The sequence below is a fragment of the Cupressus sempervirens genome, chromosome 9 (genome assembly GCF_028749045.1).
Source record: "Cupressus sempervirens isolate cs-2001-9-10 chromosome 9, ASM2874904v1, whole genome shotgun sequence".
NCBI lineage: Eukaryota > Viridiplantae > Streptophyta > Pinopsida > Cupressales > Cupressaceae > Cupressus > Cupressus sempervirens.
In genome coordinates, this window is record NC_143126.1 from 566,825,931 (window position 1) to 566,845,347 (window position 19,417).

General features: G+C 34.3%; 1 pseudogene; it reads right to left on the bottom strand.

Moving 5' to 3' along the window:
* Positions 1 to 8,398: 8,398 nt before the first annotated feature.
* Positions 8,399 to 19,417, bottom strand: part of LOC149539923 (hydroxyacylglutathione hydrolase cytoplasmic pseudogene) — a 17,645-nt pseudogene continuing 6,626 nt past the window's right edge.

Sequence of the window (19,417 nt, forward strand, 5' to 3'; positions counted from 1 at the left end):
TACTTTTTCCTTCCAGTCTGTTTGCAAGATTTCTTTTGTCATCTTCCATCATGACTCTATCCTCAACTGCTCTTTTCTTTTGTTCAGTGATTTCACATAACATTATGGCCTATGATTCATGTTCCATCTTGAGAGATCTTATCTCATTTTCTTGAGCTTTGTTTTTCTCCATCAGTTCTGCTATTGCTGCATCAAATTCTTTAGTGTCTCCATTGGCAAACACTTGTGTGGTATCAATCTCCTTGTAGTGTATGTCATTTTCAGCTATGGCTATATCCTTTCTTCTTTTTAAATAATTTCTTAATTCCACTCTAGCTTCCTCTACCTTTTGTAGAGCGAGATGCATAGCTATCACCTGGTTTTCAATGATCTTTCCAAGTTTGAAAACTTCCATCCTTAAATCTTTTCCTCCAAGTTCTTAGGCTTCTCTTTGAGAGAAACTGAGCTCTAATACCAATTGTTGGATTATCTTATTGGAAATAATGCTTCTGAGAGGGGGGGTGAATCAGAAGAACTAGCCTTTTTAACTGTTTCAAATCCTTAATAACATATTTTTGAAATGAACATGCATGCATATAAATATTAAGCAATCATAAGAAACAAATATGCATCACCACATAACACTTAAGATTTGGTAACCCAGAAACCCTCCAGAAATAAGAAGGTAAAATTGGGATGGGGATGATACCCACAAAATCACTGCAGTAATAATGTTTAACCACTTCTGATGGTCTGCCCTGTTAAAGGCTTGCCTTGTCAAAGGCTTGTACACTGTATCAATAGTGACCTGGTTAAAGGATTTACAAACACTTTACATGAAGTGTCACCCTGTCAAAGGATTTAGTCACCTAGTTAAAGGATCTATAAAATAGCTGCTAAGCTGACCTATCATCATAGGATTTCCTTTCTAATACAATAGTTAAAGAGTATTAGCTCTGATAAACCTGATGGCTTACAATCCTTCGATTGCTGAATACAGGCACTTGATCTGCTCTCTCTAATCTTGATCCTCTGTGATCTGATTCTCTTCTCTTTGATATTAGACTTCCTTATACACTTTTATTATGCTCTCTATCTTCTCAATCTGATTTCATCTTCCTTATAAAGACACTCGAAGACTTAGCGTTAGGTATGGATCTACGATCCATATTTAATCTCTTATTCCTTACACATCTCTTATTGGTTGCATTCCTTCTCCATTTTTCTTATTGGTTGCATGTAGATTGCATAGGAAATATAAATGATTTGATCTTATCACTTAAATCTTCTGAGATTTGTCTTATGTCGGCTATGAAAATGATTTACATCTGAGTTTGTGAAGTTTCAAACTCATATGTCGATTCTGAGTTACTCGGCACTTACTGCTTCCTGATTCTCAGTACCTACTATAACTCAGCTTCTGTATATGTTCCTATCTTGCTCGACATCGTTTAAGACTTGACACCTAAATAATGCTCAGTACTTAGATCATGCTTGGCACCTGTACTTACTTGGCACCTGATCTTCACTCGGCACCTGAAGACTGCTTGGCACATGTTGTGGCTCAGCATACACAGTGTACTCGACTTCAATGTGAAAGGTGGTTAAGTGTGTTGACACTCTAATGTCAAAACCATGTTTAGACTAACACCTATGATTGGTGGTATCATGGAATGACTACTCAAGGTCATGATTAGGTAACTACATTTGATGATTTCAGTCAAAGAGTGATAGATAGATTTGACCTCAAGGATGATGAAGAGTATTTTAAAGAATTGTCAAAGTTGAAGCAAACCAAATCAGTTAATGAGTATATAGAGGAGTTTCAAAAAGTGGTTGTTATGGTACCTGATATGAGTGAAAAGAGGATTGTTTATCTTTTCCTTGATGGTTTGGAAGATTTTGTTAAGGGTCTAATTAAGGCTTTCTCACCCTCAACCTTACAAGAAGCTATCAAAAGAAGCTTGCAACTTGAAACTTGTGTCCCTATGAAACCAGTCACTAATCAAAAACCCCCAAATATTTGGCAACATAAGGGGAATTTTTAGAAAAAGACTTTTCCAGTAACATTCCAATCTTGTATGAATAAGGTGTTCAGCAAGCATCTTCAAAAATTTGTTTTGGTATTTTTTGATGATATCTTGATTTACAATAACACATGGGAAGAGCATCTAAAGCACATAGACACTATTTTGGGAATCTTGGAGTAGTAATCCTTCCATGCTAAGCTATCTAAATGTGAGTTTGGTATGACAGAGATCCTATATTTGGGACACATTATAAGTTCTAAAGGAGTACAGGTTGATCAACAAAAAATCCAGGCAATTTTGGATTGACCTCCTCCCACTAATCTTGCATAATTAAGAGGTTTCTTCAGGTTGTGTAGCTACTATAGGAGATTTGCCAAGGGATTTTCTCAGCTTGCTGCCCCCTTGACTAATTTGACAAAGAAAGGGGCTTGTGTTTGGACAGAAGAGGCACAAAAAACATTTGATAAGCTTAAGGAGTAATGAGTTCATACCTTGTGCTTGCAATTCCATATTTCTCTTTACCTTTTGTTGTTGAATGTGATGCTTCTAAAGAAGGTATAGGGGATGTCCTAACTCAAAGGGGACATCCAATAGCATTTGAGAGTAGAAAATTAAATCAATCAGAGAAAGGTTACTCAATCTATGATAAGGAAATTTTGGCAATCATGCATGTACTTCATAAGTTTAGACAATATTTAGTATGTGGGAGATTCATTGTAAAGATAGACCATAATAACCTCAGGTTCTTCTTGAACCAAAGGGATTTGAATGATCGTCAACAAAAATGGGTAAGAAAATTGCAAGCTTATGATTTTGATATTGAATACATGAAAGGAAAGAATAATGTGGTTGCTAATGCTCTCTCAAGAAAGCCCACTTTGTGTTCCTTAACATCTATCTCTGCTGATTGGAAAGTCTCCATAATCTCAGAGTATGCTAAAGATTCCTTTGCAACCAAGATTTTGGATAAGTTAGTGGATGATAATAGGTACAAGGTTGTTGATGAATTGATTTATTACAAGAATACGATCTTCTTAGTGCTAGGATCAAAAATTAAGGAGAGGATATTGAGGGCCTTTCATGACACACCTTTAGCTGGTCATCAAGGATACTTCAAGACATATACGCAACTTCGAGACTAGTTTGCATGGAAGGGTATGAAGGAGGATGTTGTTAGACACATTAAGGAATGTATGGTATGCCAACAAAACAAGAGTGAGCAAATTTTTCCTACAGGGTTGTTGTAGCCACTTCCTATTCCTGAACAAAATTGGGAAAGTATTTCCATGGACTTCATCACTGGGTTGCCCAAGGTTCAAGGTAAGGATTGCATATATGTGGTGCTAGATAGACTAACTAAGTATGCACATTTCTTTCCCATCACATCTGATTTCAAGGCATCACAAGTGGTTGAATTATTTTTCAAGGAAATTTTAAGATTACATGGCTTGCCTAGAAACATTGTCAGTGACCGGGATAGTAGATTCCTAAGCTCTTTTTGAAAGGAGCTCTTTCATTTAGCAGGAACTAAACTCATTCCCAGTACTAGCTATCACCCTCAAACAAATGGACAAATAGAGATAGTTAATAAATGGATAGAGGGATATTTGAGGAACTATGTTTCAAATTAACAACATGCTTGGGTGAAATGGTTGCACCTAGGGGAGTATTGTTACAATACATCTCATCACATGTCTATTGGTATGTCTCCTTTTCATGCTCTTTATGGTTATGATGCCCTTTCCTTTGTTGACCTAGTACTTTCAGATAACAGAGTACCTACAACAAGTGATTTTGTCAAGCAAAGCCAAGACATAATAAGGTCCCTCAATGATAATCTACAACATACACAGAACAAACAGAAGTTGTATGTTGATAAGAAAAGGACTGAAAGATCCTTTGAGGTGGGAGATTTGGTATTTGTTAGGTTGCAGCCATATAAGCAAAGCACCTTAACGAGGAGTGGGGCAGAGAAGCTCAAGCCAAGGTTCTATGGGCCTTATAAGATCATCAAAAAGGTAGGAGAGGTAGCTTATGAATTGGAGCTCCCACCAAACAAAAAAATACATAATGTTTTCCATGTCTCTTGCCTAAAGAAGGTTCTAGGCCAGAAAACCATAGTATCTACAGAATTACCACCTCTTGATGATGAAGGTAAATTAGTTTTGATACCATAAGAGGTTTTGGATACAAGAGAGAAAAGATTGAGAAATAGGAGCATCATAGAGCATTTGGTCAAATGGAAAGGATTACCATTGGAGGATGAAACTTGGGAAGGAGCACATATTCTTGAGCATCCCAAGCTTTATTTCTTGAGGACAAGCAATATTTAGGAGGGGAGGACTTGTCATGTCCCCTTTTCAAATAATTTAAAAAATAATAATTTTTGCTAAGGCAGGCAAACTCAAAAAAGTGAAGTTTTGGAAAAAGGGGCTAATCTTTGGAAACCAATGGATTAATAAATGAAATTATTATTAAAATATGTATTATTGACCCCTTTTGGTCATGAGTTAGGGTTGTGCCCTCTTTTAAAGAGATTTGGAGGCATTTCAGGCTCATTCTAGAACTTGATTTTTGCTCATTACTTTATTGTTCTTTAGAGGCTGCGAAACCTATGGAGAAGGGGACCCAAAGAATGGAGTTTGTAGGTTTATAGGGAAGCTAAGGATGGGATTTTGAGGCCATTCCATGTGCAAGCTCATGCAGAGTTTTCCCATGTGCTGAACAGTGTAAATTTGTGAATTTTCGGGTGTGTTTATTGTAAGAGTTTGGTGTTTCTAGTTGAGTATTTCATATCATTTTGGTTTGCTGCTGTATTGTAGACATTTAGATGTTAAAATAGAGCTAAATATAGGTATTGGGTCATGGTTATACTTCTATAATAGATTATTAGTGTTTTGTGGTGTTTCTGAGCTATTTTGTGTTGTTTTCGGGAGCCCAATGAGCATTGTTTTTGTCCTCCATTTGGGAGCTATTGTGTAAACTCTATACAGATTTGGAAATGTCATTTTTGTGGGCCATTATGCTGGTAAAATTTCTGTAAAAATGTCTACTTTCAGATTTATTAATAATATGTGAAGCTGTGAAGTTTTGGCACTAATTCGGCCATACTCGATTTGGGTTCATTGAGAAATTGGTTGATCTTTTGAAATATTGGTTGTTTGATTTTAAAATCTAATTAGAGGCTTTAAATATCATATAAAATTAGAAAGGGGACATTTCAGGCCTAGCCTGAAATTGTTGTTTTTTCAGATTAACCAGCTCATTACTAAAAGTTTGCATCATGTTTTCAATCTTGAGCTGACTATTTTTAATCTCTTGCAACTCTTGTGAAGGGCCTGCTACAACAGTTTCTTGACTAGGAATAGCAGGTAAAGGGTTAAAAGGTGGGATTGTTAAAGGCATATTAGGCTGAATATCTAGAAAAATAGGCATTGGAGGCCTAGGGGCTATTTTACTGGCTTGGATAAGGCTATTTTTAGCTCTAATAGCAATATCATATGCTTGTGACAATGAAACACCTCCCATTGAATGAATCATTACTAAAATATCACTATTTAAGCTTTTCAAAAAATAAAAAAAAGCATGATCTGCTGAAAGCCTTACCATGACAGGTATTCTAGTCCAAGCCCTCTGAAATCTATTGTTGAAATCCATCATTTGCTCTTGGGGAGCATGCTTTATAGTTGTGAGTTGCTCCAGAAGAGACAAATAATCTAATTTATTCTCACAATGCCTTGTTAAAGCATCACCCAAAGTGTCCCGTGAATTAATTAAGCCAACAACCAAGCTCCTAAACCACTGAAGTGCTTTCCCTTTAAAAGATGTTGCAAGTAACTTAGCAGCGACATCTTCCTCCGTAACATGATGAACATTGCACAATGTGGCAACATCTCTAATATGCTCATAAGTTGTATTTTGATTCTCTCTAGTGAAATCTAGTAAACTTTTTAAGGCAATAAGGGGTATACATGATGTTGGAAAAAATTTTAATGGCTCCCCTAACCGAATGGCACAAAAGCATATGCTCTTGCCATTGGAGGTGGTAATGGTACTTGCTACTGTGCTAAAATCTGAACAAGAATAGGTTGTTCTAGAAAACTTGTATAGGTTGTAGTTGCTGGTATAAAACTGACACTTGCTTTAGTTATAGTTGAATTAGCATAAATTTTAGTCTCAAATGATTCAATTCTCACCACTGGACTTGTTGAATGCCTAACTTTCCTTTGACGTGTTCTATTATACATGCGAATACTAGGGGCTGAAAGCTGCCTCCTTGATGTTGGCTTTGTTCTGGCAAGAGTCCTTCCACACCCCGTTGGAGTTTCTAGTTGTAAATATTCAAAAGAAGTGGAACTTCTTGTCTGAATTTTTCTCATAAATTCATTGCACTTTGCTAACTGGTTGAAACATAATTATCTGCTATACCAACACAGTTGAAAAATGTGCTCATGTCCCATCGGGCATGCCAAAACTGTTAAGTATCAGAATTTGCACCCAATACTAAATTTTGAAAGTTAAGTAATTCTGACTTAACATGGGAATCACTTCACTTCGTGGGACATGCAAATGAGACCTCTGGATTCTAGGCCAGCTCCTATTAGATATTTAGTGATATTTCCAAGATCCTAACTTAAACTCATGGAAAAGGGAAGAAATTGTTGAAAATGAACCTAAATCTATAGCCTAAACTAGGAGATGGTGATACACCAAAATGATGATGAAAACTCAATCACACTTAACAGAGAAGGATCAGATAGCTACTTGGAGTACATACAAAAAAACATCTTTTTGTAGAGACCTGCATAAATAATTTGTAATAAGGTTTTGAAAATAAATCAACAAAAGGAGGAATACATACAGATGCCTCTCTTTAACTAATTTTACCCTTAAAAACACAAACTACAACCTACAGGTAGACTTACTTTCCTATACCCAGGTGTTGAAATGAGACAAACTAATAAGGAACAATAACAACTCACAAATTACTTCATCAAATCATTCTGATACACACACAAAACTATTAGAAGAAAGAAGGCTTAACAATTAACACCAAAATATCATGAACACAAATGTTGTCACGTGTATTGAATTTCCCAAAATGAATTACAAATTCTACAAAAAAGATTAAGGATTCAAAACAGTAGTCACATCCACTTCTCTACATAATTAGAACTCTCAAAAAAATGAGTTGCAAAACTCATTAAATACAAACCCAACACTTGGATCAAATGCAGAAAGAAAGCCTAGAAATGACCAGGGAAAAGTCAAATTTGACCCAAAACCCTATATTCCCTCCTAGAAGAACTCCTAGTGTTTGCAAAATGAATTCTTCCTTAAAGGACCATAATACACAAGGTCGAACCATTCACCTTCTTTTGCATTAAAATAGGAAAATATATATATATTAAATGAGTTATAATTATCTCATTTAAGTATTTTCCTTTACAATTATAACTTAAGTAAAATAAAAGTATTTAAATGAACTCCCAAATAACCTAAGGCATGAACATAAAAACCTCACCCCTTATCATAATGCAAAATCAAACTAGGATAAAAATCCCATAATACTGCCCACGAACTCCAAAAGTAATTAAAAAGAATTTGGGGCAGGATATGTTGTTTGAATACTCTAAAGGTTTTCCTTTCTTACATTTTCATTTGAATGGAAGAGTCTAGAAGGTCGAGTAGGGTTTTGATGGATTCTCTGATGATGGCCACCATGAAAGATTTTCTTGGTTTTGAGCTACTCTTGAGTTTGAAGGTAAATTTGTTGGTTTCTTTTTACCATTCCTTTTCGTGGCCATGAACATTTGTTATTATGGGTTTTGTTTGAAAACAAATGAAAAGATATATTTTGTTGTAAGTGCAAAGGATTTGTTGAATGTATAACATGTACATTGTAGTTCTTTCTCATTTGGATTTTGCTAAAGCAAAAATGAATTATGGAACTTATATTTCATTCCCATAAAAACCCAAATCGGGTTTGCTTTCATACAAGTTTTTATGGTAATTCCATTTTAACAAAAATCCAAAACTTAGGTTCTCCTATAGGTTGAATTGGTTCATTCTTCAGCATAAACCCACATACTTCAATTGGGTATCACTTTAGTTTCCTGATTATGGCCACCATGAGGGAGCTTGTTGTTACACTCAAAGGTTTTCTTGTTTTTTCTTTAAATGTCACCATGAAATATTTGTTATTTATTGTTTGAAGCCATTATTTTTATAAACACCCAAATGGGGTTTCTCATGTGTAACTTCATGATGTATTTCTCATTGGTCGCCTAGGTTTTGTTGTTGTCATGAAATATATGTTGGAGCTTCTATTGATAAAGCTCATTTTTTCCTAGCACGAGTTGTGAGTATATGCTTTTTGGCAACCCTTGTCATATTTCTCCAATGACATGAACAGCAGAGTTATGACCTATATGATCCTTAAGTTTTGGAAGATCCACATGCATAAAGGGATTAGACTCCAGTTCATCTTGAATGATTGATGGAACTATGAATTTATTCTCCTTCCATTGCTATTTAGCCCATAAAATTTTCTGCTTGATCCTCTCATTTTCTTATTCAATGATCAATGCAAACCAAAGATTCTTCATAGTATACTAATATTCACAATAAACCTAAAAACACAGCAGGATCATCTCCACTTGTGTTGATGAGGAAATAACTTATATGACCTTTGGTATGGCAAGGTGTGTGCAAGGCCTTGATAGTCACTGCCCTGCCTAAAGTTATTTCATTTCCATGTTCTACTACAATAACGATGCCTTTTACATGGTCTTTTGCTTTGCTCCACCATATACTTCTATACTAGGCACTAACTTCTTGATTTCTTCATTTCCCCCAGCATGATCCCAATGGTGATGAGTGGTAAGAACTAATTCTATGCTCTTTGTCCTTTACTTTGATTTGTGACAGCACTCAGTGTTGCTTATCTACATTGTTGTTGATACCTTTTTGTAGATTCTCTTGCTGAATTAATAGCAGGAACAACAACTGCTAGAGTTTCCAATTTGGAAGTCCCATTTTCACTCAAATCCTTCAAGTTCAACTATGATGCCTTGCTGCTATTTGTGACATTAACACACTTGTTCTTGATTCAAAAATGTGTTTGTCGTTATTATTTCATTGATCATACTATTTTGTCTTCTTGGAATCAGTTATCTGGATCTGTGTTTATGATGCTATTGCTTTTGAGTAAGATATCAATATTTATTTCATCACAATCTTTGTGCAACATCACTGTTTTCATTTATTGATATTTGAAATGGTATTTCATGAGGTTCAAGCATGGGCTCATGACACTCATGAAATATCATTTTTGCACCTACTGCTTGTGAAATCAAAATGCTTATTATTGACAATAATGAAAGGTTTCATATCAAAATTAATATGTCCCTTTTCATATCAGAAGTAGTATGTCCCTTTAACATTACAGTTTTCTACTTTTTGCATTAAAGCACTTAAAATTCATTCTATTATTTTTATATGTATTCAGAATAGGCAAGATATTGCACGTGTGAGTACATAGTCGTAGATAACCAGTCATTTCTTAGATCTTTTAAGATCTAACCCCATTTTTCCCATGCAGGAGAATGAACACCACAGAGCTTGTTAGATTGAGGGTTCGACTAGGAGTGGAAACAAAGGACATTTAACCAATCAAAGGCTGAAAGGCAATGACTGGTTACCTCTGACTCTACTTCCTTGTGCTATGTTTTCCTTATTTTCAATATATATAAAAGTAGTAGTCAGACTCACAGCTTGTGTGAGATTTTTCATTTCCAACATTTTCATTCATTTCATACTTTGTAAAAATGAAAATTTTACATATAAGTTGATTTATACAATAAACATTGCTCTTCCTGTTGCTCATGATTTCTCATATGATCGCAATCATGATTTCTCATATGATCACAAAATGATGAAATGTAAATGAATAAAAATGAATGTTTCTTCTGCAATTCTTTTGTGATGTTACTTGAAGTAAAATTTTCAACATGTGTAAAATTTTAGTAACAAAGGTCTCAATTAAGGGTGGAGGTTTTATTTGAGTAATTAATTTTAAAAATATAACATTATTATATCTCAAGTAATTATATATTATAGATTACAATTTAATTTTTTTGAAATTTTGATGATCTCTTTCTTTAATGACGAACTTATATTATTCAATATCAAATTGTTTTTCTCTAAAATTTGTTTTTCTAACTATGCTAATTTGGTTAGGAATTACAATAGCCTTTTGTCAGGGTTCATATTATTGTTTGGTTATCATGAATGATAGGGTTGAGTTTAAGCCTAAGGTTATGGTTTAGATTAAATTATAGTTAGGGTTAAAATATTGATAGATTATCTTAGTTATTGTTATGATTTAAGGAAAATTGTGGTTAAAGTTAAGGGAAATTGTGGTTAAAGTTGAGGGTTGGGGTGTAAATTAGAGGAAAATATTTGAGTTTAGGGTTGAATATAATTATAAAGTTAGAGTTTGGTTATGGTTAGAATTTATTAGTCGTTAGGTTTTATAAATTTCGAGAAAAATATTTTTTTAAGAAATTAAATGAATCATAACAAACAAACAAATTCAAAAATAAAATTAATATAAATGGTTCATTTCTTCTTCCCTTTTTTTAATGTATATAAACAACATTTCTATTTTTATTTTTATTTTTCCATGCAAATCATGAGAATCTTATTTCATTAATATTATAATTTTATTTATTTTGTAGTATGTAATATATTAGTTATTTTGATTTAATATATATTAAAATATGATATTATTTCAATTCATTTGAAATCATTTTTGTATATAAAGTAAATCTTTCACATCGTTGACTCATAGGGTTCAAGAAGTTCATAAAAGAATAGAAGAAGATTCAATGCATGGTCATTGTTAGCTTTCTTTAATAAATTTTTATTTGATACTATTACATATAATATATATTTCTATATTACAAATTACTAAATATAAATATTAGTTAAAAGATAATTTATCTACATTATAAATGATTTACAAATTTTGGTGTTGTTTATTTATTTATTGCATATATTTTTATCTCTTTTATCTCTTTCTTTGTATCTCCTCCCACTTATATATTGTTGATCTCTAAGCCTTGGTGCCCATTAGTGTCCAACACTGAGTCATTTTTGGGGCAGCATTGGTCAGTTATCACTACGACCAAGCCACCTAATGGAGGTTGAGTATTCATGGACATGTTTAAATTTTCATTAAAAGCCAAGCAAGTCTAAGGTTGTCGAGCACCCCTGTATAGACCAAGTCACAGTATATGTCAAGTAAAGGATAGTGAAGCCGAGAAAAGAAGAGATAGCATATGTCAAGTGAGTCAGTTACTGTTGAGCATACAAAAGTCGAGGGACAACGTGTATATCAATTATGACTGAGCATCAGGATATTCAATTGTCGAGTAATCCAGTTTTGACATATGTGTTTCTGATGGCACAAACACTTATGTAAATCATTATTTTGGCCAACTTGTATGTAAGATTTGTGGATTGTAGAGACAACAAAGGAGGTAATTACACATTTTTTAGAGGACATCAATCCCTAGGAAGGTAGAGTAACCAATCAAAAAATTAAGAGTAAGTAGCAAAAGGGAGAACTCTGGATCATTGATCATGATCTAGAACCTTCTTCAGTTATCTATTTCAGAAGGGAACAAGCTATAAATCAAGAGGATGATCAAGTATGCATGAGAATTTGATAATTAGAAGTAGAGATTAGACATAACAACCTATCAGTGAAGGACATAATAGAGTATATTAGATAAGGAGATCAAATCAATCAATTAAAGAAAAGATTCATAGCCTAGCAGCAAAGTGTTAACCGAAGGACCAAGTATTGAGTCATTCTAACAAGTGGATCAAGGTTAATCTCTTAACAGAGTGCTTACTTAGTTGTAGGCTCAAATCCTTCAATCAAGGTAGACCAAATAAGTCTTGCAAGCTCCTAACAAGGAAGAACGCTCACAAGGTAGATCACTAGAAGTGATCAAACATTGTAGCATTAACAATCTCACTTTATTGTTGTAGTAGTGAAGATTTGTGGGTTTTATCCCCACCCCAATTTTACCTTCACCTTGGAGGGTTTCTAGGTAAAAAAATATTTTTATTATGTGGTTACATTTATGTTTATAAATGTGATGCATAGTTAGATCTATTTCAGTCTTAAAGTTTATAGTTGTATGGTATATGCTCTAAGATATGAGATGGGCAAATGGTTAATGCACTTGTATTGTTTGAAGGAGTTAAAAAATTTATAGATCTTGATTCATGCATACACCCCCCCTTCCCCCTCTTAGTATCTTACTTCTCAATAAGACTTCCAACAATTAGTATTAGAGCTTTGTTCTCTTAGAAGAAGTCTAACAACTTGAGAGTCAAAGTATATGATCTAAGATATGAGATGGGAAAATAGTGAATGCACTTGCATTGTTTGAAGGAGTTTAAAAAATTATAGATCTTGATTCACCTGCACACCCTCCCCCTCTCAATATCTTACTTCCCAATAAGACTTCCAGCAATTAGTATCAGAGCTTTGTTCTCTTAGAAGAAGTCTAACAACTTGAGGGTCAAGATCTTGGAGACAGAGGCTTATAAATTGGGAAAAAATCATTGAAAAACAAATGCTTGACATCCAGATCATACCACAATAGCTAGAATTAGCTAGAAAGGAGTTAAGGAAATCCTTAAAGAAAAGAAAAGATATGGTTATTTAGCAAGATGACACAATCTATCAAGAGGTGAACACTAAAGGAATGTTTGGAGATGGTAATTCTAGTGAAAGTGATGTAGCAATAGCATACCTATTGGAGAAGAACAACATTTTGAATGAAGAAGCTAGAGGATTGAAGATAGAACATGAAATACAATCAGTAAGGCTATGTGAAGTGACTAAATAGAAAAAGAAAGTTGAAGAAGACAAAGTTGTGGAAAAAGAAGACAAAAGACAAATGGCTACTAGACTTGATGAAAGCGCACCTTATGCGAAAAAGCTCACAAACAACCAGCTAGATAGGATGAATCAATTATTACTTACAAATCAGGAACTAAATAGAAAAGATATAGAGATTGCAAATATGAGATCACAAGGTGACCAACTAAGGAATGAGTTAAGATCTAAGAAGGAACTATTGGAAAGGATCAACAAACCTAGTGAAGCTATAAGAAACTTTTAAGAACTAATGAGATCATCAAGGCCATCCAATGACACCTCTGGATTAGGACATATCAAAAACTCTTCATCTACTAAAGAAGGAGAATCATCCAAGAGTGGAGAGAAAAGAAATGCAAAACCAAAAGGCAAACCTACATGGCATCATTGTGGCAAATTGGGACACACAACACACATTTGTAGAAGCAAGATTGGTAAGCAAAATTATAAACCTAAATTCAATGGACAATGTTTTAATTGCAAGAAACAAGGACACCAAGAACATGAATGTAGGTCAAAGGCAAGCAATATGCCTATTGTGTCTATATTTGAAGAACATTGCTACAACTATCATAAATATGGACATAGAGCTCAAGAATGCATATGCAAAGGAAAATTCAACTAGACATCCAAGCAGCAAGAGCATGCACCTAAGCAAGGTAACTCTTATAACTGGGATTAGGACACATTGTATAGTTATTATTATTGTGGAGAATATGGTCACATCCCATAAAATTGCATTAGGACACATTTCAAAGGAAATTACAAGAAATGGTTAAATGGAAGCTTAGTTTGCTTTAGTTGTCACAAGGTTGGACATGTCAGTAAGAACTACAAGACCTGAGCACCAACACCAACCAATGAACACATCAAGGGAAAAGGAAAATTTGATGTAGAGAAAACAAGAAATGAGTTGAATCAATCCCGAAGAAAGAAGTTAGAACCAAGAATTAGTGGATCAAGTGAAGTTGAGATCACCCAATCCAATGGATCAGGTGATCACACCACTTCTAACTAAGCAAAGAAGGTATGTAAGTAATTGTACACTTGAATAAATTATACACCAGTTCCTAACAAGACATATTATGAAAATTCCATATCTGCATAAATTAATATGCACTAGGAGAGATCTTAGGGAAGAATTGTGAAAAAGAGTTCATATGAATAATAAATGTTGAGTATAAGTATTATTGTGTGTAGCAACTGAATATTTCTATATGAGTCAAGCTCTCATACAAAGCTAAGTTGATGTGTTGACCGAGCTAAGCATATGAATGATAGTGAAGAATGAGTGATGGAAGGAAAATAGTGTGAACAAAATTTTATGTGAAGGTCGAGACAGTTGTAATGAACTTATCACAATACAAAGCACTTATTTTATATCTAATTTGACAGATCAAAGGGTTATAATGAAGTTTTGAAGATCATTTTCATTCACTAGGAAATTCCAAACATTCAAAGCGATTCAAAGATAATTAAAGAGTAATTTAAGCAAAAGTTTGTGTAGATCTACAACGTGTTGTTGACAAATTGCAGAATGAACTAAGTAAACTTGAAGTACCGAGTTTACTTGTTTTGAGAAGTTGTTGAAGTTATTTTCAAAACCCTATTTTGGAAATGGCATCTTCTACATCTGCATCTAGAAACGAAATGTTGAAGGAAATAAATGTGCAAATTGTGAGGAATAAGCAATGTCCTCCACCAAAGTTTTCATATTTTTATTTTGTAATGATCAATTGTGAGGAGTGTTGAAAGATGAAAACACAATCGTTACTAGGAAAGGGCTTACTTGTGCCCTATCCTTTCCAAAGGTTTAAAAGTGGAATGGATAAATATTATACTAAGAAGAGTGCACGACATGAAATTGGCTAGAAGGTGGACCAATAAAAATTAATAAAGTGATAATCCATTGAGTGATAGGTTATCCAACCCTAGATCGAGTGAAGACAATAAGGTGTGCAACAAAGAACACTATTAAAGATTAGATGAAGGCCAAATGGAATGATCGAGGAATGTCAATAGATGGAATTAAGGATCCTATTGTTGAATTTGTTGTACATATGATAACACACAAGCTCTATTAGTCGAGTTGACTGAACATCATTCCATGTATTGCAGTGGACCTAGGTTATAAGATTATGAAGAAAGATCACAATTATGATATTATCGAGCTAAAATTGACACAATTGGTAGAGAATCTTGGAGCGATAAGGAAGACCAACAAAAAATCATTAAGTTTGGGTCACTATTAGTTTGTATATTTTTCTATGTCCAAAATTCATTTCCAACTATTGGAACTGTAGTATGGGATAGAACCAGACCCATGACCAAGCAAATAAATGATTTTATTGAATAATTGGGTGAAAATTTTGAAACCATCATGGATGGTTACTTTGAGGAATTTAAAGGGAAGATGAAAAATAGATTGAGGATTCCACAACTAGGCGTAGATCGCTATTATGAAGATATTTATTTCATGGTGGACATTTATTTCACATATGTATGAGTTCCACTCTCGAGGCTTGTATGGTCAAGGCCAATGCAATATGAAATGAATGTAGATGAAATCATTGCAGTTGTTATTTTTCCTATTATCTGAGGAAACTAACAAGAATGTCAAGCCTTTTGGAAATTATGAGTTAGTCAAGATAAAAATGATGATGTAGACTAAAGAGCCCAATATGGATAGAAAGAGGAAAAAGATGATACCTAATCTCAAGGGAAAACTTGGCAAAGGACCTTTGCAGATAACAAAAGGCAAGGGAGAAGATGAGGAATCAAGAGAAGAAGAGGAAGAGTCTAAGGGAAAAGAACTAGTAGTTGTCAAGCCCAAGGCAACAAAACAAAAGAATATTGTAATAGTGGATCCCAAGGTAAAGAGGGAATTGAAGAAAAATGTGAAGAGGAGTCTTACCCCTCCTACCCTAAACCTAAAATAAGGATAGTCACAAGGCAAGGATCCAGAGCAACATTACCTACAACTATTGATACAAAGAAAAGCACAACAAAGGTAAATAAGCCAAGTAAGGGCAAGGAAACACCAAAGACGAAGAAAATTGCAAAAGGGACCAATCAAAGTCCACAAAAGAAGTTAAGAAGGAAGTTGATCATCATGCCTGATGAGAAGGAGGATGAGGGAGAGAGAACCAAGTCTGATGATTTGAGTAAACTTCAAATTTTTCCTAGGCAACCTTCCATGGACATTGACTAGGTATGTGAGAACATTAGGAATTCAAAAGGATTAATAGGCTTCAAACATATTCATTATGATTCTTTAGATAAAGAAAATCAAGAGAAAATTGAAAAGGCTATGATAGATACGATGAAAAAATTTAAATATATGCCTATAGAATTAGGCAAAGGCATTTCAAAAGATTTGTATAATAAATTGGATGCAAAATGGAAGTGGGAATTATCCATAGAGAGGCAAATGCGAGAGACTACATTAGCCCAAACAATGCCAGACTTAGGGAATAAATGTAAGCCAAAATTTAAATGTAAGCTCTAGTCCTTGTAAGCAAAAATTTGAGGAATAATGTAGATGATGTTGTACAAGAAAGTGTTTTCATATGGAAGAGAGCATTTGGGTCATTACTTCCATTGGCAACAGAGGAGAAAAAAGAAGATGGCAGCTCAATGTAAGTGAGTTAGATAATCAAGAAGAGTATGATACACCAGATACTATGTTGGAGACAATTAGTAGAAGGGAAGAAGAGAGTGAAAAACAAGATGTTGTCACTATATAAGATATTCCTGAAGAGAAATAACAGAAACTAAATGTTTTGACTAAGGAAGAACTAAAAAGTGTAGCACATCAAACCTCAAACACTCTTCTTCCATGCACCAATTTAGTATTAATAAAAATCCAAGACTACCCACAGATTGATAGTGCACCAACCGTGAACACCCCAATTGATACTTTTCAAATTACATCAGTCACAGTTGATAACAGGTGTCAACAAGATGTAAGTGCTAAGGAGCGGGGCAAAGCTTTAATATTGATTAAATATCCCCCTCCTGTGGCTAATCTTGCTGGTTATAATGATGAAGGAGAGAAATGAGGTCAATTGGATCAATCTGCAACTACTTCCTTAGGACCTCATAGCAAGGGAATAAAGGAGGATAAACAACCTAAGCCTATAGAGACCAAGAAGCCAAAAGAGCAAGAGTCTATCCAAGCCCTCATATAGTTGTTGAGTGTTGTTCCTATAATTATTAAAGCTTCAATTATTACACTTGTTCAATAGGTTATACCTACTCATTAGGAGAGCACCTCTACAAGACAACAAACAACATGACCAAGTGCTAAAGGGAAACAATTGCAAATCAAACTACTGAGTGTCAGCACCCCAAGGTCAAAATTAATTGAGAAGAAGATTGAATCACTAGAGACTCCAATGACCTTAGATGAGGTCATTACACTTACCAAATATGACCTTGACACTATGACACTTGAACACATGCAAATCTTAGAAGCATTGTTGAGCAGGAAGACAAAGCAAAAACAACTCAGAAGGGAATACAAGAAAAAATAGGTATTACGTGATATAGAGGACATTTTTGTAGATGCATTTGAGATTCAAAAAGTAAATGAGGAAGCACCAATTTTGGAACATTTAGTTCATATTGTTGAAAAGGTTAATGATGAGGATATAAAAATGAGAAATTGATGAGATGGTTTGAGAAAAAGTTTCAGCACAAAGTTTTAGAAAAAGTCTCAACATAAACTGCAATAAAACAAGTTGAACTTTCAAACCTTGTAAATATGTTAGAAGGTATAATGCAGAACATTCATGCCTTGTATATAAATCATTATGATGTTGAGTTCTCCACAATGGAGAATCAATGCTCAATTGATCAATTGCGAGCAGATGTGAAGACAGGTGCACATTTTTTGAGCAAGGTTGCAAGTTCAAGCTCTCAGCTATTCAATAAATTGACTTTTTCCCAATGAAGGTTAGCTGAGTTGATGGCTAGAGATGGCAACATTAGAACAATATTTAATTCTATTCAAACCATGTTGCTACCTCATTTGGACGTTATGAAGATAGCATTGTTAGTTGTAAAGGACTTAGTCAAGAGAGATTTACATCTCTCTACTATAGATATTTTAGTTGATCTAGTAGCTCAGCTAGAAATTCAGACTCAAGTTATGGAGTCTGATAGATTTAGTTGGAATCATGGATTACAGGTGATTTTACAAAATCACAAGTCATTTTCTGAAAAATATAATTTGACCCCTACAAACCCAAAGCCATAAGTGACAAAACAAGGGACAAAGCATATATCATGGCACATACTACAAGGGGGAAATATGAGATATGCAAATAAATATGAATATTCATTTTTGGAGAGACATGTATATATACTGTATATAGTGAAGTCTTTTTGGAGACCGAATCATAATCTAAGGGGGAGTGCTATTTTATAAATTTGAATGGATTGCTAAGTCACGATAAAGTGTTTTTGCTTCTAATGTCAAAAGGGGAGATTGTTGATCTCTAATCCTTGTTTCCTATTAGTGTCCAACACTTGGTCATCTTCTAGGTAGTGTTGGTCAGTCATCACTATGACTGAGCCACCTAATGGAGGTTGAGTATTCGTGGACTTGTTTATATTTTCATTACAAGCTGAGAAAGTTTAAGGTTGTCAAGCACTCATGTATAGATCAAGTCACAATATATGTCGAGTAAAGGATAGCAAAGTCGAGCAAAGTAGAGATAGTGTATGTCGAGTGAGCCATTTACTACCAAGCATATTGAAGCTGAGGGACAACATGTATATCAGTTATGACCGAGCACCAGAATATTCAATTGCCGAGTAAACAGGTTTTGATATATGCGTTTGTGATGGCACAAACACTTATGTAAATATTTTTACTCGACTTCTATGTGTGATTTGTGGATTGTAGAGACAACTAAGGAGGTAATTATGTGTTTTGTCATATGACATTGATCCCTAGGAAGGAAGAGTAACTAATCAAAAAATTAGAAGGACTAAGCAACAAAAGGGAGAAATCTGGATCATTGATCATGATATAGAACCTTCTCCAATTGTCTATTTAAGAAAGGATCAAGCCCTAAATCAAGAGGATGATCGTGTATGTGTGAGAAGATCAAGGACATAACAAGGAAGGCTAAGTTTAATGATCACAAGTAGAGATCAAACAAAACAACTTAATAGTGAAGGGAAGAACATAGTATATCAAATAAGGAGATCAAATCAATCAAGTAAAGAGAAGATCTGTAATCTAGCAAGATAGTTCTAATGGAAGGATCATGTATTGAGTCATTCTAACAAGTGGATCAGGGTAAGTCTCTTAACAAAGTGGTTTTAACATACTTGTTTAAATCTCCTAACAAAGTGCTTACTTAGTTGTAAGTTCAAATCCTTTAATCAAGGTAGACTGAATAAGTCTTGTAAGCTCCTAACAAGGTAGACCCTT